This window comes from Labrus mixtus, chromosome 22 (assembly GCF_963584025.1).
Source record: "Labrus mixtus chromosome 22, fLabMix1.1, whole genome shotgun sequence".
Classification (NCBI taxonomy): Eukaryota; Metazoa; Chordata; class Actinopteri; order Labriformes; family Labridae; genus Labrus; species Labrus mixtus.
Window position 1 is genome coordinate 1,358,589 of NC_083633.1, and position 17,456 is coordinate 1,376,044.

At 40.1% G+C, this 17,456-nt stretch overlaps 1 long non-coding RNA gene across 2 annotated transcripts; it reads right to left on the reverse strand.

Annotated features, from left to right (window-relative positions):
* Positions 1 to 1,572: 1,572 nt before the first annotated feature.
* LOC132956564 (uncharacterized) lies at positions 1,573 to 7,828 on the reverse strand. Of its 2 annotated transcripts, XR_009666046.1 has the most exons (5): positions 5,662 to 7,828; positions 3,417 to 4,302; positions 3,038 to 3,382; positions 2,727 to 2,964; positions 1,573 to 2,455 (listed from the first exon to the last, which is right to left on the reverse strand). It is a non-coding gene; the product is annotated as an uncharacterized LOC132956564 (long non-coding RNA). The 2 variants fall into 2 exon arrangements; XR_009666045.1 differs by having other exon boundaries at positions 2,727 to 3,382.
* Between the last annotated feature and the right edge of the window lie 9,628 nt (positions 7,829 to 17,456).

Below are 17,456 nucleotides of genomic sequence, written 5' to 3' on the forward strand. Positions count from 1 at the left end.
CTTACCTGTGTAGCTCTTGTCCTCTTGTAAAAAGCACAGACAGTCTTCAAACTGATTAACACAATAAAAACAGTCCAGCAGAATTCTTTTGCATCCAACGCCATCTCATAAATTATTGTATCCTATTGAACATTTTCATTATTGAAAGCATAAGACAGTAAATATCACTTTAATCGTTTTAGTGATGGTTGTACTTTTCCCATTAAAAATACTTCATCCTTAAATGGTGAAAGTATTACTCAATGTGTTTTACTCCTTTATAAGAGAGACAGGACAATGGATTGAAGCGGAAATCAGGAAGAGAGAGAGAGTGGGGAATGACATGCAGCAAAAGGAGCCACATGTTGGATTCTAATCCAGGCCGCCCGCTTCAAGGACTACAGCTCACTAACCACCAGGTCACCAGCGCCCCATTGCCCCAACTGTCTAGAGGTGTGGTCCTCCATATGTTATGACCCCTTTTTCTCAGATGGATGATAATGTCTGCTACTGGGCCATCTTTGGATCATCCCAACAATGATCCAACACAAAGTAAGATCATAGAGCCGAATGCCTCAGAATGTTATAGTCCAGCTTCAGAATCTATTTTTACCGATCTACAAAATGATTTAGTTAAACATTTTTTTTAAACACCCAGGTTTTATCTGTAAATTGTGTGCATAAAATATATTAAAAAGAATAATACATAATACCATATTAAAAAGCATAAATCAACACACTTTACTGGATAGATAGATCTGACCCTCTGTGACCTCTGACCCCTGCAAATCTTCTCAGATCCCTGTCCACCCAGGGGTAGTAAAGGCCCCAACACAAGCAGGTAGCACCAGTATGAGAGCTTACTTTCCCAGAGAGGAGCAAGTTACCATAAGTCCCCTGATATTTTGAAGGAAATTAAATCAAATCTCAGATTAAGTACATCCACTTGGTTAATTTTTTACTCAACAATGAGAAGCCTAAGAAAGAATTTATGAGTGAGCTCGTAAATGTATTTTTATGTGCTTGTGTCCTCATTTCAGCATTCCAGACAGGTACACTGAGTCAGATTTGGGACCGGGAGGAGATTACACACAGTTCTCTCCTCATACTTTGACAGATACTAAAATTAAATATTAACTACAGACCAACACTATGTAGTTTTCAAATGGAGAACAAAACCATTTTAGACAAGCACACGCCAATTTAGTTTTTAATTTAATCCTTCGTCATGTCCTTCAGTTTTCCTTCTCTAAGAGGCTTTCCAGAAGACTAGAAAAGCATTATACAAGCTCCAGTCCATTCACCATTTGTTCTCATGTTGTCGGTACAGTAGAAGTACATGTATGAACAGCAGCTGCAATAGAAGATCTCCTGCTGAGGCCGACCTGACTTTTGATGGCTCTCCCTGTCACAGCCACAAAGGTGCATGACTCTAAAGGTACAGCTTTACTGCACAGGAGATGTGAGGATCACTTCAATAAACACAGCTGAACTTTAATCCTCGCTGCTGCTTTGTGTCAGTTTAACATCAAGCTTTGTTTTTCCAAATACATAAAGAACCATGAATCAAAAGAAAACAAACAGTCAGTGTGATTATTTTAGTGAATTAATCAGATTTATTTGGTTTAAATGTTTTGAAATCATAGGAGCACAAACTATTATACCATACCATATACTATAATAAACTAAAAACATGTTTAACACAATCTAAGAGGACATTACATTCAAATAAGTTTACATGTCTGATGTTTTCATTAATCCAATAGACTGGAATCATTTCTTAAATTGACATGAAACCAGTCAAGCTGTTGATAAAACAAAAGGTATACCTATGTATTAATGAATTTACTCTTATTATTACAACATTTATTATTATTATTATTATCTCTTACTTTAATTATCATTTTCATCATTATTCAAATTTATACCATTCACGTATTCTTAATTATTTACTAAATCTAACATTTTTCTGCACTAATATCCATATTTCACTGGGAGTATAGAAGCCTGAATTGGTTTTCATATTACAATATAGATCTTTTTTTCTAAAACTTTACTTTAATATTTTTATTTACGATCCTGATGATCTTAATGAACTTCCTTGCTGACTCTTTTGTTTTCATTATTTTACTGACATGTTTCAACTTCTATACTTTAACTTCTGTTACGACTCATCTCTTAATTAATGCATCTTGAATTTTAATCTAGTTTTTCATTTTCTTTAAGTTTGAGTGTCATTTTAAATATAATTGAGTTTTTTTTCTTCTATTTACACAACTTTGTATTTTACCAAGTCTAGTATTTCTTCATATTTAGTAAATTGATGTAGATCTTGTTATATCTTCTCAGTCTAGGCACAGTATTTACATTTTGATTTCAGATTTTGAAAATAAAAAAAGGTGTCCCAGGAAGTGAAGGACTGCTGCTGGACCACTTCCTCCCTCAGGAGTCACACGAATGCCAAAGACACGAGTCCCTGAGAAATAAATAAAAAAACAAGTTGTGAATATTGTTGAAAGACATTATGAACACATGTAACATATTTCTCAGATGTGCAGTCACTAAATGAATCATATCTAAAATCCCTCTTTATTTATTTAATCTAACTTTATTCTTTAAGGTGACACATTAATAACACTCGGTCTGCTCTATCTTTTAGAATGATAATAAAATGTTTTATCTTTACTTTCTAACACTTAGAAACTATTGTTATACAGTAGCACAGTTTAGTCTAAGTGAGGGTTTACTTGTTGTTTGATGAAAAGTCGCCCATCATCCTCCAGTTTGTCTTGCGGTCGACCATCCTTCTCATCTGGAGGGCAGGAGGAACTCCTTTACTTGTTGTCATAGAAACTGCTCGATGCTCTTCAAGGAGAGGATACAGAGAATGTGTCCCAGGAATGGCTGGACTGCTGTTGTGCCTCGTGAGGTCCACATCCACTCTTAAACGTCACAGGAATGTTAGAAACGACACCAGAAGAGTTCCTGAGGAATAAAATAAGAGTTGTGAATATTTTTGAACACTTTGGCATGAAAACCTTTTGACTCTTACTCTTACTTTTTCTCGGTGTTGAATACGAAGCAACATTTCTCTGGATCAGGTTTCCTCCTCTGCTGTCAATCTTGTCTTCAAACTGGACTCAGCAAACCCCTAGAGGAGAGATAAAAACACTTGCAAAAGCTTTGTTAGTGTTTTCATAACGACACATCTGCCAGGTGCAGCTACATTTACCTTTTTAGGAAACCAACGTCACAGAATTTTACATTGACATAACTTAGAATACATATTTGGAAATGATGATCATAAGGCTTCCTCTGTCTCATGGTGGTAACTTTCTTGCAGGTTCTTTGCAGAAGAGCCGAGTCAAGGAGTTGATGGACCTGGGTCTCCAAGGGTTACTTCCTCTTTGACATTTGTGTTATTGTCCTCTTCTTACTTACCTGCACCTGGCTTCTTTTTCTGCTACTCATTGAGGACTTTTAGCTCAAATCTCCTCTTCTGAAATAAAGAGGGAGCTGCAGACACTGATGGAGGTTCTGGTGCTGTTCCACAGGCTGCTCACGCTAACAGGAATCTGCAGGATCCTGATAATCAGTCTCTGAGGAACATAAACCAAATCCCAAAAGGAGCGACGGGAAGCAAAGAAGGACAGGTTCATTAGAGGGAGGCCCGACATCTTCCAGAGTCCTCTTCCTAGTCAGACAGGCTGTCGTAGTCGGAGTCATCAGTGCTGACATCCCCGTCTGACAGGTGAAGACTCTGGTCCAAGTCTTAATCCTCATCGTCTGAGAGAAGCAGACTTACCTCGTCTTCATCATCGGAGAGGAGCTCGAAGAAGGCCTCAAGTTCTCTTACCTTATCTCCCTCGTCCTTGTCCTCATCGTCAGAAAGGAGCTCGAAGGAGGAATCAAGTTCACTTACCTCATCGTCCTCATCTTCATCGTCAGAAGAAAGGAGCTCGAAGAAGGCCTTAAGTTCTCTTACCTTATCTCCCTCGTCCTTGTCCTCATCGTCAGAAAGGAGCTCGAAGGAGGAATCAAGTTCACTTACCTCATCGTCGTCATCCTCATCTTCATCGTCAGAAGAAAGGAGCTCGAAGAAGGCATCAAGTTCACTTACCTTATCTCCCTGGTCCTCATCCTCATCTTCAACGTGAGAAGAAAGGAGCTGGCAGAAGGACTCATGTTTACTTACCTTATCTCCCTCGTCCTTCATCTCCTCAGAGATGAAGACGGGGAGGTTGTCACCTTCGTCGTCGAGGGCTCTGATCCGCTGCAGGAGATCATCGGCACGTCCGATGAGGTCGGCTAGGAGCGAGCGTCCTACAGGTAGAAAAGAAAGAACATGCAAATGTATTTAATTTCCTGTAAAAATATACAAACACATATTTACTCTCCACAGTTCAGATAAAGTTCTCAGATCTTTTAGTGAAATGTAGACTTTGAGAAAGTGACGACAACAAACGCAGAATCTGTAAGAGATTGCTTTCCTACATCTCTGCTCAAGCCGAAAGTACGACTTTATGGTTTTCCATCTAAAATAGACTTTTTTTATTTGCTTGTTCACTGGATGACCTATATGAGGACATCCAAAAAACTATAAATGCACATTGCTATATGTCTCCGACATTGCAGCTGTGCATGAAACACCAGTGGGCACAATATGAGAAAGATGTGCATAATATCAGCTATAACTGACTGTTTCTATGTCGATCTGCTGTCCTGCATATTTTACACCATGCCTATGTGCTTACAACATGATTCTCCTGAATCCAAAAAGCATTTTTATGTCCATCACTAGATGAATTAATGAGAGTATCTGATAACTAGCTTTATCTTCTTCTGACTGCATCAAAAAAGCTGTGAAAAGCATGGCCAATATATCGAGGCTTATACGCATGCTTAATGAGAATGTTTGCTCAAGTTGCTCATGTACAAAAAATCTGTTACTATATACTGCCATAAATTCAGACTTAGAAATAGAGGTTAATCGACAGGTGTAATTAAAAAAATGGACATATTAGGACTCTAATGGTTGTATTTAGTTAAGAATGTATCCTTTATTTTATCATATCAATTTATAGTTTAAAATAATTCTACACTCTGTAATCTTTACAAAACTATATTAATTGTTCTCATAAATTACAGTTCCCACAGACACTGGCTTATTGACATTTAACCATGAAGCTTTAAATGGTTAAATTTGGCTAACAGGAAGTCGTTCTGCTTTGTTTACATCTGTACGTTCTGCACGTTCTGACGTAAACCCTCAGAATAATTCCACCGTCTCCATGGTGATAAAAAATACAGATTTTGTGATTGTTCGAAAAAGTGGCCAGTCGCCATTTTAAAGCAAACTTTCGACGACAATTTACATCAAATGAACCCCCTTCAATTTAAATTAAAATGTTTTTATATCACCACGACATTGTTAAAACGTTCTCCATATTTTCCCGGGACATTTAATAGTGTTACGAAATCAAAATACCGTACAAGATTATCTACAAAGAAAACGACCGTATTAATTTTAAAATGGTTTCTTAGTAAGGGTTACATATATTCTACATATATTTTAAGATAATAAAATATGGTAATACTCTATTGGTAAGCACATTTAAATGGTTTAACTACACTTTGTGTTACATTTTTATGAATATAAAGTTAATTTTCAGGTTTACATACTTCCATCGTATTTGTCAGAAAGGGCAGCTCCGGTCAGCAGGTGCTCCTCACACGCCGGCGATCTCGTCCAACGAAGAGTCATTTCTCCAGATGTTTTCTTAAATTGATGAAAACTTATCCACTTGTCAGAAGTAATCCACCAAAGTAAAGTTTGTCCTGCAGACGATATGTTAGCTTTCGCCAAAAAACAGCTTTCTCGCATTCAGGTTTTTGCACTGGGTCAACTCGTGTTACTCTCTATCAATCTCAAATGCAAAAGGGGAAGATACCGTTGATTGGCAACGCTTATATAGGGGTTCCCTGGTTACGTCATTACGTTCAAATTACAGACACATGCGTGCGTGCGTGCGCGTTCGTGCGTGCAGGCACAATATCATGCATGAAATAATAAAAACGTGAGAATTTTAATATTTAAGTTATATTACATCATAAGACATTCATTTCCAGGTTAACCAACATTTTGCCATAGAATGTTAAATGGGCCAAAGTAGCTAGAACTTAAAAATAAAGAAAGGAAGATCATTCAGCCAAATGCCACAGAATGTAATGGTCCAAAATCCCCAAAATCTATTTTTTACCGATCTACAAAATGATTATGATTTTTTTCAAAGAGCCAGGTTTTGTCATATTGTAAGTTTTGTGCATAAAAAAAACTAAACAAAAAAAATAATAATATCATTATGAAAAGCATAAATCAACACACTTGACTGGATAGATAGATCTGTCCCTCTGTGACCCCTGACCCCCAACACAAGCAGGCAGCACCAGTATGAGTACATCCATTTGGTTAATATTTTACTCAGCAATGAGAAGCCTAACAAAAAGGTCATGACTGAGCTCGTAAATGTATTTTTATGTGCTTGTGTCCTCATTTCAGCATTCCAGACAGGTACACTGAGTCAGATTTGGGACCAGGAGGAGAGTACACACTGTTCTCTCCTCATACTCTCACAGATACTAAAATTAGATATTAACTACAGACCAACACTATGTAGTTTTCAAATGGAGAACAAAACCATTTTAGACAAGCACACGCCAATTTAGTGAAATATCTGAGCTATCATTTGTGTATAAGTTTCATGTTTGAATGCATAAATTTGCCAGCATTCACTAAAGAAACCTTCCCTAGACCATGCTCTTGTAGAAAATTACAGACCAGTATCAAAGCTTCCAATTCCTCTCTGAAATCCTTAAAAAACTTGTTTCTGACCAACTCCTAAAATACGTAGAAGGCCATTGCATCTCTGATAAATTCCAATTTTTGTAATAAACACAGCACGGAGACAGCATTACTAAGGGTCACCAATGGTATTCTTATGCAGACAGACAAGGGTGAACACTCCTATCCACATTCTTCTTCTTTACTTCATACATTTGAGTAAACAAAAACAAACAGCAATATTTTTTTTTAATGAAAATGTCCTAGTTTGTAACAATAATTCATTTCCACAGAAGTTGGGATGATGTGTAATTTTCCCAATTGTAAATAGAAACAGAATGCAAAAGATTTTAACCCCATGTTAGATTGAAAATAGCACAAAGACATATAACTGAAACGGATGCTGTAAACCCTCTTGAGAAGAGTTTGGAGAGTGTCGATAAAAGGTCGGAAAGTTGTGAGATGCTAAAATAAAACAGCTGATAGAACATCTAACTTCTTATAAGGTTAGAAACATGATTAGGGATAATGAGCATCGCAGCAAGGATGAATCTTTATGATGTAAAGATGAGGAGGGGCTCATCACTCAACAACTAGTGCAAAACACTTTAAGAATAATCATTTTTAACATAAAAAAATGCATATTAATTTTAATATGACGGTTTTGTTGTCCACAGTACATGATGGCATTACAAGATTCAGAGAATGAGAAGTAATCTCGGTCTTCAGAGGACAAGGCCGAGATTAGGTGTGGCTTTGGTGAGAATAGGTGGCTGTGATCTTTAGGCCCTGAGGCAGCACTGCATTTCAAACAAACCCAATTCTGTAGTGGACATCACTTAGGAACGCTTCTAAAAATTATTATTGTTGAACTCAGTTTGTCACCTCATTCATAAATGCTAGCTGGCTCTCTCCTATGCAGTGAGGAAACTGTATATAAACCAGATCCAGAAACGCCTCTGACTACATGAAGTAAAACATTCCACTGTCAGAACTACAGAGATTTGTTCCCAAAATGTGTTGTTAAAGGAAAAAGTCATGCAACAGGGCGGTAAACATGAAACCTGTAGCATCAAATTCAAAATGGGCATATCATTTTACAAAAACATCGACTCAACAATTATCATGTTTAATGTCTTAATGCTCTCATCAATGTTGTAAATAATCACATTATTACACAACGCCCAATTTTTTAAAGAAGATTTTATTGTTAGTATAAAGTCTAGACCTACTCTTTTTGTAAAGTGTCTTGAGAAAACATTTGTTGTGAATTGTCTCTACACAAATAGAGATTGATTGTTTGATAACAGGTACTAAAGAACAAAAAGAGTTCAGCAACATTAGGTGAAACTGCAGCATGATTCAACTACACTTATATACATAGGTGCCCAACAAAGCAGCCTCACTGACCTCTACAATAAACATGTTCAGCAACAGGCGAAAACCATCCTATCAGTCAGTGATTCCCCCCTTCCTTATGAGTTTCAGTTACTCCCTTCTGGTTCTCGTTTCAGATTTCCCTCTGTTTAATCCAAAACCCTTTTCACACATACGGAAATCTCCTGAAAAACTCTGGAGATTTCCAGGAGGAGCTGTATGTGTGAACGCAACAGCCAAATTTTTTACTCCGATATTACCCGGAGTTTCTCCTGCCAGACCCCTAGTATTTTTTCCGCAGATGATCTGGAGGAGCTGATGTCTGAACACGGCCGAAGATCTCCAGAGATTTCAATTTCAGCCAATGAAAAGAGAATGACGTTTATATAGTGACCGGCTAAAGTGTCTGCCCTCAACCACTACGATCTCTGTGCATGTAATTAAACGGCTGCATTCTGTTTTCTGTTCGTCAGTATGTTGTTCACCAAGAAAATATCACTAACTAATTCCTCCACCATCACTGACCCAGAAAGAAGATACATCATCTTAAACACGTCCATTAACAATACTAATTTTACTATTGCAAATATTTATGGACCCAACACAGATGAACCCTCTTTCTTTCACAGATTCTTTACATCATTACATAACTTCACAAACTCAAAAATAGTAATCAGAGGCGACTTTAATACAGTCCTTAACCCCACAATAGACCGCTCAGGAACTGGAAGCAGAAAATGGAAATCCACAGAAATAATAATACAATACATGGAGGAGCTTGGACTTGGCGACAGTTGGCGACTTAACAACCTAACAGCAAAAGAATTCACATATTTCTCACCACTCCATCACTCTTTCTCCCGTATAGATTTTTTTCTCATAAGTAAATCAGTCATACAGGACATAACAGATACCTCAATCCATCCGATTATAAAAAGTGACCACGCTCCAATCTCCTTACATCTAAACAGCAAGCAACTCCATAAACAACCAACCAGATGGCAATTCAATCTCTCACTACTAAAAGATCCAAACTTTGACACAGCTATAAAGGAAGAGTGGGCATGAGGCAAAATCATTTCATACTCATCTTACAAAAAGAAAACAGAGCTAGCACATGAGCACAACCTAGAGCTTAAAATTAAAGAAACAGAAACGATCTATGCACAAACGCCAACAGAAGAGAATCTAAATAAACTTAGGAAATATACAGTGGGTCTGGAAAGTATTCAGACCTGAAATATCACATGGTCATAAGTATTCAGACCCTTTGCTCAGTATTGAGTAGAAGCACCCTTTTGAGCTAGTACAGCCATGAGTCTTCTTGGGAATGATGCAACAAGTTTTTCACACCTGGATTTGGGGATCCTCTGCCATTCTTCCTTGCAGATCCTCTCCAGTTCTGTCAGGTTGGATGATGAACGTTGGTGGACAGCCATTTTCAGGTCTCTCCAGAGATGCTCAATTGGGTTTAGGTCAGTGCTCTGGCTGGGCCAGTCAAGAATGGTCACAGAGTTGTTCCGAAGCCACTCCTTTGTTATTTTAGCTGTGTGCTTAGGGTCATTGTCTTGTTGGAAGGTGAACCTTCGGCCCAGTCTGAGGTCCTGAGCACTCTGGAAGAGGTTTTCTTCCAGGATATCTCTGTACTTGGCCGCATTCATCTTTCCTTCAATTGCAACCAGTCATCCTGTCCCTGCAGCTGAAAAACACCCCCATAGCATGATGCTGCCATCACCATGTTTCACTGTTGGGATTGTATTGGGCAGGTGATGAGCAGTGCCTGGTTTTCTCCACACATACCGCTTAGAATTAAAGCCAAAAAGTTCAATCTTGGTCTCATCAGACCAGAGAATCTTCTTTCTCATAGTCTGGGAGTCCTTCATGTGTTTTTTGGCAAACTCTATGCGGGCTTTCATATGTCTTGCACTGAGGAGAGGCTTCCGTCGGGCCACTCTGCCATAAAGCCCCGACTGGTGGAGGGCTGCAGTGATAGTTGACTTTGTGGAACTTTCTCCCATCTCCCTACTGCATCTCTGGAGCTCAGCCACAGTGATCTTTGGGTTCTTCTTTACCTCTCTCACCAAGGCTCTTCTCCCACGATTGCTCAGTTTGGCTGGACGGCCAGGTCTAGGAAGAGTTCTGGTCGTCCCAAACTTCTTCCATTTAAGGATTATGGAGGCCACTGTGCTCTTAGGAACCTTGAGTGCTGCAGAAATTCTTTTGTGACCTTGGCCAGATCCGTGCCTTGCCACAATCCTGTCTCTGAGCTCCTTGGGCAGTTCCTTCGACCTCATGATTCTCATTTGCTCTGACATGCACTGTGAGCTGTAAGGTCTTATATAGACAGGTGTGTGCCTTTCCTAATCAAGTCCAATCAGTTTAATTAAACACAGCTGGACTCCAATGAAGGAGCAGAACCATCTCAAGGAGGATCAGAAGAAATGGACAGCATGTGAGTTAAATATGAGTGTCACAGCAAAGGGTCTGAATACTTATGACCATGTGATATTTCAGTTTTTCTTTTTGAATAAATTTGCAAAAATTTCTACATTTCTGTTTTTTTTCTGTCAAGATGGGGTGCTGAGTGTACATTAATGAGAAATAAAATGAACTTTTTTGATTTTAGCAAATGGCTGCAATGAAACAAAGAGTGAAAAATGTAAAGGGGTCTGAATACTTTCCAGATCCACTGTAAATTAGAAATGTCAGACATAATAAATAAAAAAACACAATTTCTAATCCAACAACTCAAACACAAGCACTATGAATATAGCAACAAATCAGGAAAATATCTCGCAAATCAGCTACAGCAAAAAAAGGAAAAAAATACCATCCCAGCTATACAAAACCCAGCGGGGAAGCTTCTCATATCACCTGATGAAATTACAAACACCTTTAAAAACTTCTACCAACAGCTGTACACATCAGACACAGAACCCAATTCAAAAGACATCTCTGAATTCCTTGATAAACTAAAAATACCAACTTTAACAAAAACTCAAGCAGAAGCATTAGATAAACCACTCACAAAAGAAGAATTCTATTCAGCACTAAAGTTAATTCCCCCTAACAAAGCACCAGGACCTGATGGCTTCCCCGCTGAGTTTTATAGACATTTCTGGTCAACCATTTCACCACTATTCATCAGAATGACAGAAGATCTAATAAATTCCGGAAAAATCCCTTCACATATGAACACCGCCAACATCTCAGTAATATTGAAACCAGATAAAGATCCTACCCTCACCTCCAGTTACCGCCCAATATCCCTCATCAATACAGACATAAAAATAATTAGCAAAGCACTATCCACAAGAATCGAAATGGTCACTCCATCCATAATCCACATTGATCAAACAGGTTTTATTAAAGGTAGACACGCAAACAATAACACACGCAGACTATTCAACGTAATTCACCAAGCAACACAAACAACAGAAGAAACAATAATAGCTTCTTTAGATGCCGAAAAAGCATTTGACCGCATAAACTGGACATTTTTACTTGCCACACTTCACAAATTTGGATTGGGAAAGTAATTTATCACCTGGGTCAAAACAATATACAACTCACCAAGAGCAACAGTCACAGTCAACGGTCTAACGTCATCAAGCTTCACACTGCACAGAGGAACAAGACAAGGATGCCCACTCTCTCCCTCTCTATTTGCAATATACATCGAACCACTTGCTGCAGCAGTCCGCCAGAATAAACTAATTAAAGGTATACAATCACCCAACGTAACCCACAAGATAAGTTTGTTCTGGCAGGCCGCCAACCCACGATCCGGTGGGGAGGGGGTAGGGGTGGGGTGGGGGTTGTTCTGGCATGCTGTCAACCGACGATCTTGAGGATGTACTGTATATGCACACAGAGAGAGAGCTCAGGGTGCCAGTTCCCCCGGTAGTCTAAGCCTATAGCAGCATAACTAAGAGCTGGTCTACACCAGCACCAGCCCTAACTGTAAGATTTATCAAAAAGGAAAGTTTTAAGTCTATTCTTAAAAATACAGACTGTGTCTGCCTCCCGGACCCCGGCTGGAAGGCGGTTCCAGAGGAGAGGAGCCCGATAACTGAAGGCTTTACCCCCCATAGTACACTTGGAGACTGTAGGTACCACCAGCAGGCCTGCATTCTGGGACCGCAGCGCTCTCGAGGGACAGTAAGGCACTAGTAGCTCCTTCAGGTAAGATGGTGCCTGGCCATTTAGAGCTTTGTAGGTGAGAAGAAGGATCTTGAATTCTATTCTAGACTGTATAGGGAGCCAGTGCAGAGAAGCCAGACACGAGCTGCAGCATTCTGGACTAGTTGAAGAGTCTTTAGAGATTTGCCAGAGCACCCTGACAAAAGAGAGTTACAATAATCCAGTCTGGAGGTAACAAATGCATGAACTAGTTTTTCTGCATCATTTTGCGACAGGATATTCCTGATCTTGGATATATTACGAAGGTGAAAGTAGGCTGTTCTTGAAACTTGACTGATGTGAGAGCTGAAGGACATATCTTGATCAAAAAGAACTCCTAGATTCCTAACAGTGGTGCTAGATGCCAGGCTGATGTCACTAAGGACAGTCAAATCACTAGAAAAAGTCTCTCTGAGGTTCTTAGGGCCTAGCACAATAACTTCATTCTTGTCTGAGTTAAGTAGCAAAACATTTCTGGTCATCCAGGTCCTAACGTCCTTAAGGCACGTTTCTAGCTGACATAACTGACTGGTACCATCGGGCTTCATTGATACATAAAGCTGAGTATCATCTGCATAACAATGAAACTGTATGGAGTGTTTCCTCATAATATTTCCCAGAGGAAGCATATATAATGTAAAGAGAATTGGTCCAAGCACTGAACCTTGTGGGACTCCATGGCAAACTTTAGTGTGCATAGAGGACTCATCATTAACATGTACAAACTGAGATCGGTCTGATAAGTAGGATTCAAACCAACTTAAAGCAGTCCCTGTAATTCCAAGCAAATGCTCCAGTCTGTACAACAGGATCCGATGGTCAATGGTGTCAAAAGCAGCACTAAGATCTAACAAAACGAGCACAGACAGAAGTCCCCTGTCTGAGGCTAGAAGTAGATCGTTTGTAACTCTAACTAGTGCAGTCTCAGTGCTATGGTGGACTCTAAATCCTGACTGGAACTCCTCAAATAAACTGTTGTCATGGAGAAAGTCACACAGCTGTTTAGCTACCACCTTCTCCAGGATCTTCGAGAAAAAAGGAAGGTTGGATATAGGCCTATAGTTAGCCAGAGTTCCTGAGTCCAGAGTAGGCTTTTTAAGTAGAGGTTTGATTACCGCTACTTTAAATGCCTGGGGTACATAGCCTGCCAGTAAAGACAAATTGATCATATCTAATATAGAGTTGCTAACTAAGGGAAAGACTTCCTTAAACAGCTTGGTTGGGATTGGGTCCAAAATACAGGTTGACGGTTTCGACGCAGAAAAAATGGAATATAGCTCTTAAAGGTTGATTGGAGAAAAACAGTCGAGACTAATATCTGGTCCTGGAACTGTCTCTGCCGTATCAGACGTATCCACACCAGGTAAGGGCAGGAGGTTACCAATTTTGTCTCTGATGTCGAGAACTTTGTTGTTGAAAAATCTCAGGAAGTCATTACTGCTGAGGGCTAGAGGAATACAAGGCTCAATGGAGCCATGACTCTCTGTCAGCCTGGCTACAGTGCTGAAAAGGTATCTAGGATTGCCTTTGTTTTCCTCGATTAGAGAGGAGTAGTAGGCAGCTCGGGCGTGACGTAGAGCCTTCATATATCTTCCATGACTATCCTGCCAGAAAAAACGAGATTCTACCATTTTGGTCGAGCGCCATATTCTTTCAAAATTCCGCGACGATTGTTTCAGAGTACGGGTTTCTGAGTTGAACCATGGAGCCACTCTCCGCCGCTTGACAACCTTCTGTTTCAGGGGAGCAATCGAATCCAGAGTAACTCTCAGCGAATCCACTGCACTATCAACAAACTGATCTAGCTGAGAGGGACTAAAGCTATCATAAGAGTTTCCAACTGGGTTGAAACACGGTACTGAATTAAAAACAGCTGAAATAGCTTCCTTAAATCTAGCCACAGCACAATTCGACAAACTTCTAGAGAGCACACCTCTTCCAGGCAGAGGTAATTCTGGTAGGACAAAATCGAATGTAATAAAAAAATGGTCTGATAGCAGAGGATTTTCTAGGAAAACTGTAAGGTTATGGATTTCAATTCCATAAGCTAAAACAAGATCCAGGGTGTGGTTAAAACGATGAATAGGTTTGTTTACACCCTGGGTGAAACCAATAGAGTCTAATAGTGACATGAATGTATCATTGAATTTCAACCCACTTATCAGAAATATAGAAGACGACACGACCAGATGGATGAATCTACCGGTATCACTCATAGGAAGAATAGCAATCACCAAAATGACCATACTTCCCAAAATAAATTACCTTTTCTCTATGATCCCAGCATGTCCACCCCCCACATGGTTTAGTTCCTTAAACTCAACAATAACCAAATTTTACTGGAAAAACAAAAAACCTAGAATAAAATTGACCACACTTCAAACACCAAAAAATACTAGACTAGATGCACCAAACTTTTATAACTACTTCCTGGCAAACCAGTTACAAATCATAACAAAATGGACACACCCCACAGAACAATCCCACCCATGGCTAGACATAGAACAGGAACAATGCAAAAACATACCCATATCAACTCTACCATTTATCAACACTTCAATTAAACGTCATAACGCCTTCAAAAATCCTCTCATTGCTACAGCCCTAACAGCATGGTGGAAAGCCCACAAAATAATGAACACAACACCCACACCCTGTAAGAACACACCAATATGGAACAACCCAGACTTTCTTCAAAACAAAACACCACTGAATCTCACCACCTGGAAGGACAAAGGCATCACCCAGCTTCAACACATAATTCAAAACAAAACCTTCATCCCCTTCAAAGAAATAACTCAAAAGTACAATATAAACAATAAATCTCACTTCCAATATCTCCAAATCCAATCTATCATAACACATAAGTTCAACCTCAAACAAGACTACATCAAAAATTCAACACTAGCAAACACAATACTAAAACTCTCAACACCCAAACTCATACGTCAGAATGCTGTTCATAGACTTCAGTTCAGCATTCAACACCATTCAACACCATCATCCCTCAGCAGCTGATCGGCAAACTGGACCAGCTGGGGCACAGCACTTCCCTGTGCAACTGGCTGCTGGACTTCCTCAGCAAGAGGCCTCAGACAGTGTGGGTCGGCGGCAGCACATCAAAAACCACTGTCATGAGCACTGGGGCCCCCCAAGGTTGTGTGCTCAGCCCCCTGCTCTTCACGCTGCTGACCCACGACTGCGCTCCATCCTTCAGCAGCAACCACATTGTGAAGTTCGCGGACGACACAACAGTGGTTGGTCTCATCTCCAACAACGATGAGACGCACTACAGGATGGAGGTCAGCCAACTGGCAACGTGGTGCAGAGACAACAACTTCTTCCTGAACGTCGACAAGACCAAGGAGGTTGTTGTCGACTTCCGGAGAGTCCCCACTCCTAAACCCCCACTGACCATCGACGGTGCTGCTGTGGAGAGAGTGAGCAGCATCAAGTTCCTGGGGGTTCACATCAGTGAGGATCTCTCCTGGACAACCAACACCACATCACTGTCCAAGAAGTCCCAGCAGCGCCTCTACTTCCTCCGCAAGCTGAAGAGAGCACGAGCCCCCCCAACCATCATGTGCTCCTTCTACAGAGGCACCATCGAGAGCATCCTGACCAGCTGCATCACTGTGTGGCTTGGGAGCTGCACTGCTGCCAACCGCAAGACCCTGCAGCACACAGTGAAGGCTGCTGAATGGATTATTGGTGTCCCACTCCCCTCTCTTCTGGACCTCTACGGTACCCGCCTCACCCGCAAAGCAACCAGCATTGTGCGTGACCCCACCCACCCCTCACACAGCCTCTTCAGCCTCCTGCCATCGGGGAGACGGTACCACAGCCTGCGGGCCGGCTCCACCAGACTGGGAAACAGCTTCTTCCACCAAGCTGTCAGGAAGCTTAACTCTCTCCCCTCTCTTCCTTCCCTCCCCTCTGCCCCCACGAACACTGGATGTTGAAACCCCCTCCCGTTTGCCACCAAGAACTCTGGAATAATAACTAATTACCAATCCGTTTAATGCACACTGCACATATTGCACAAGTTTACTTTTTCTTAAAATTGTATTTTATTTATTTTATTTACCATTTTGCACAATTTAGAATTTATTACTGTAAATATTATTTATCTTATTTTTACCTCATTTTATTTTATCTATTTTACCTTATCTTTTTACCTCATTTTGGTTGTATTGCACCGCGGGTCGGAGACAAACGCAATTTCGATTCCACTGTATGTCTGGCATATTTTGAAATTGACAATAAAGTTGACTTTGACTTTGACACAATACTAAAACTCTCAACACCCACTAAAACTCTATCTAAACTATACAAACTCATAAACATTGACCATACAATATCTCTCCCCACAACAAAATGGGAAAAAGATTTATCAACAACAATAGACCATGACACCTGGAACATAATCTGCAACAATACCTTCTCAATGACAAATAAACCTAACCTCCAACTAATTCAGTATAAGATTAACCACAGAACTCATATCACACTTAAGAAAAAACATCAAATGGGACTTTCTGACACAAATAACTGCTCAGTATGCCCCCCTAACACCCTGGATGACTACATGCATGCAATCTGGCACTGCCCACCCATACAACAATTCTGGAAACAAATCACAACTAAACTCTCTTTAATACTGAACTGCCGGGTTCCACTATCCCCTTCACTATGCATCCTAAGAAACACTCTTTCAATCACACTTCCCAACAACCAAAAAAACACAATACTCATTGGGCTCACTGTCGCCAAGAAAGCAATCCTCCTCAACTGGAAAAGCAGAAAAAAACTAAACACCTCAGTATGGATAGACCTCTTTGTCGAACACATCACCATGGAAAAACTTACAGCATCCATCCACAATAAAACACACCAATTTCTGACAACTTGGGAGCCAATCCTCACCTCAATATTTCCCGAACAACATAGTTCAAACCCCTGATATTCACTACCACAAATATGGACTAATACAAATACATACACACACACACATAAAGACACACACACACACTTACACAAATACACACACATAAATACACATACACACACATAAAAA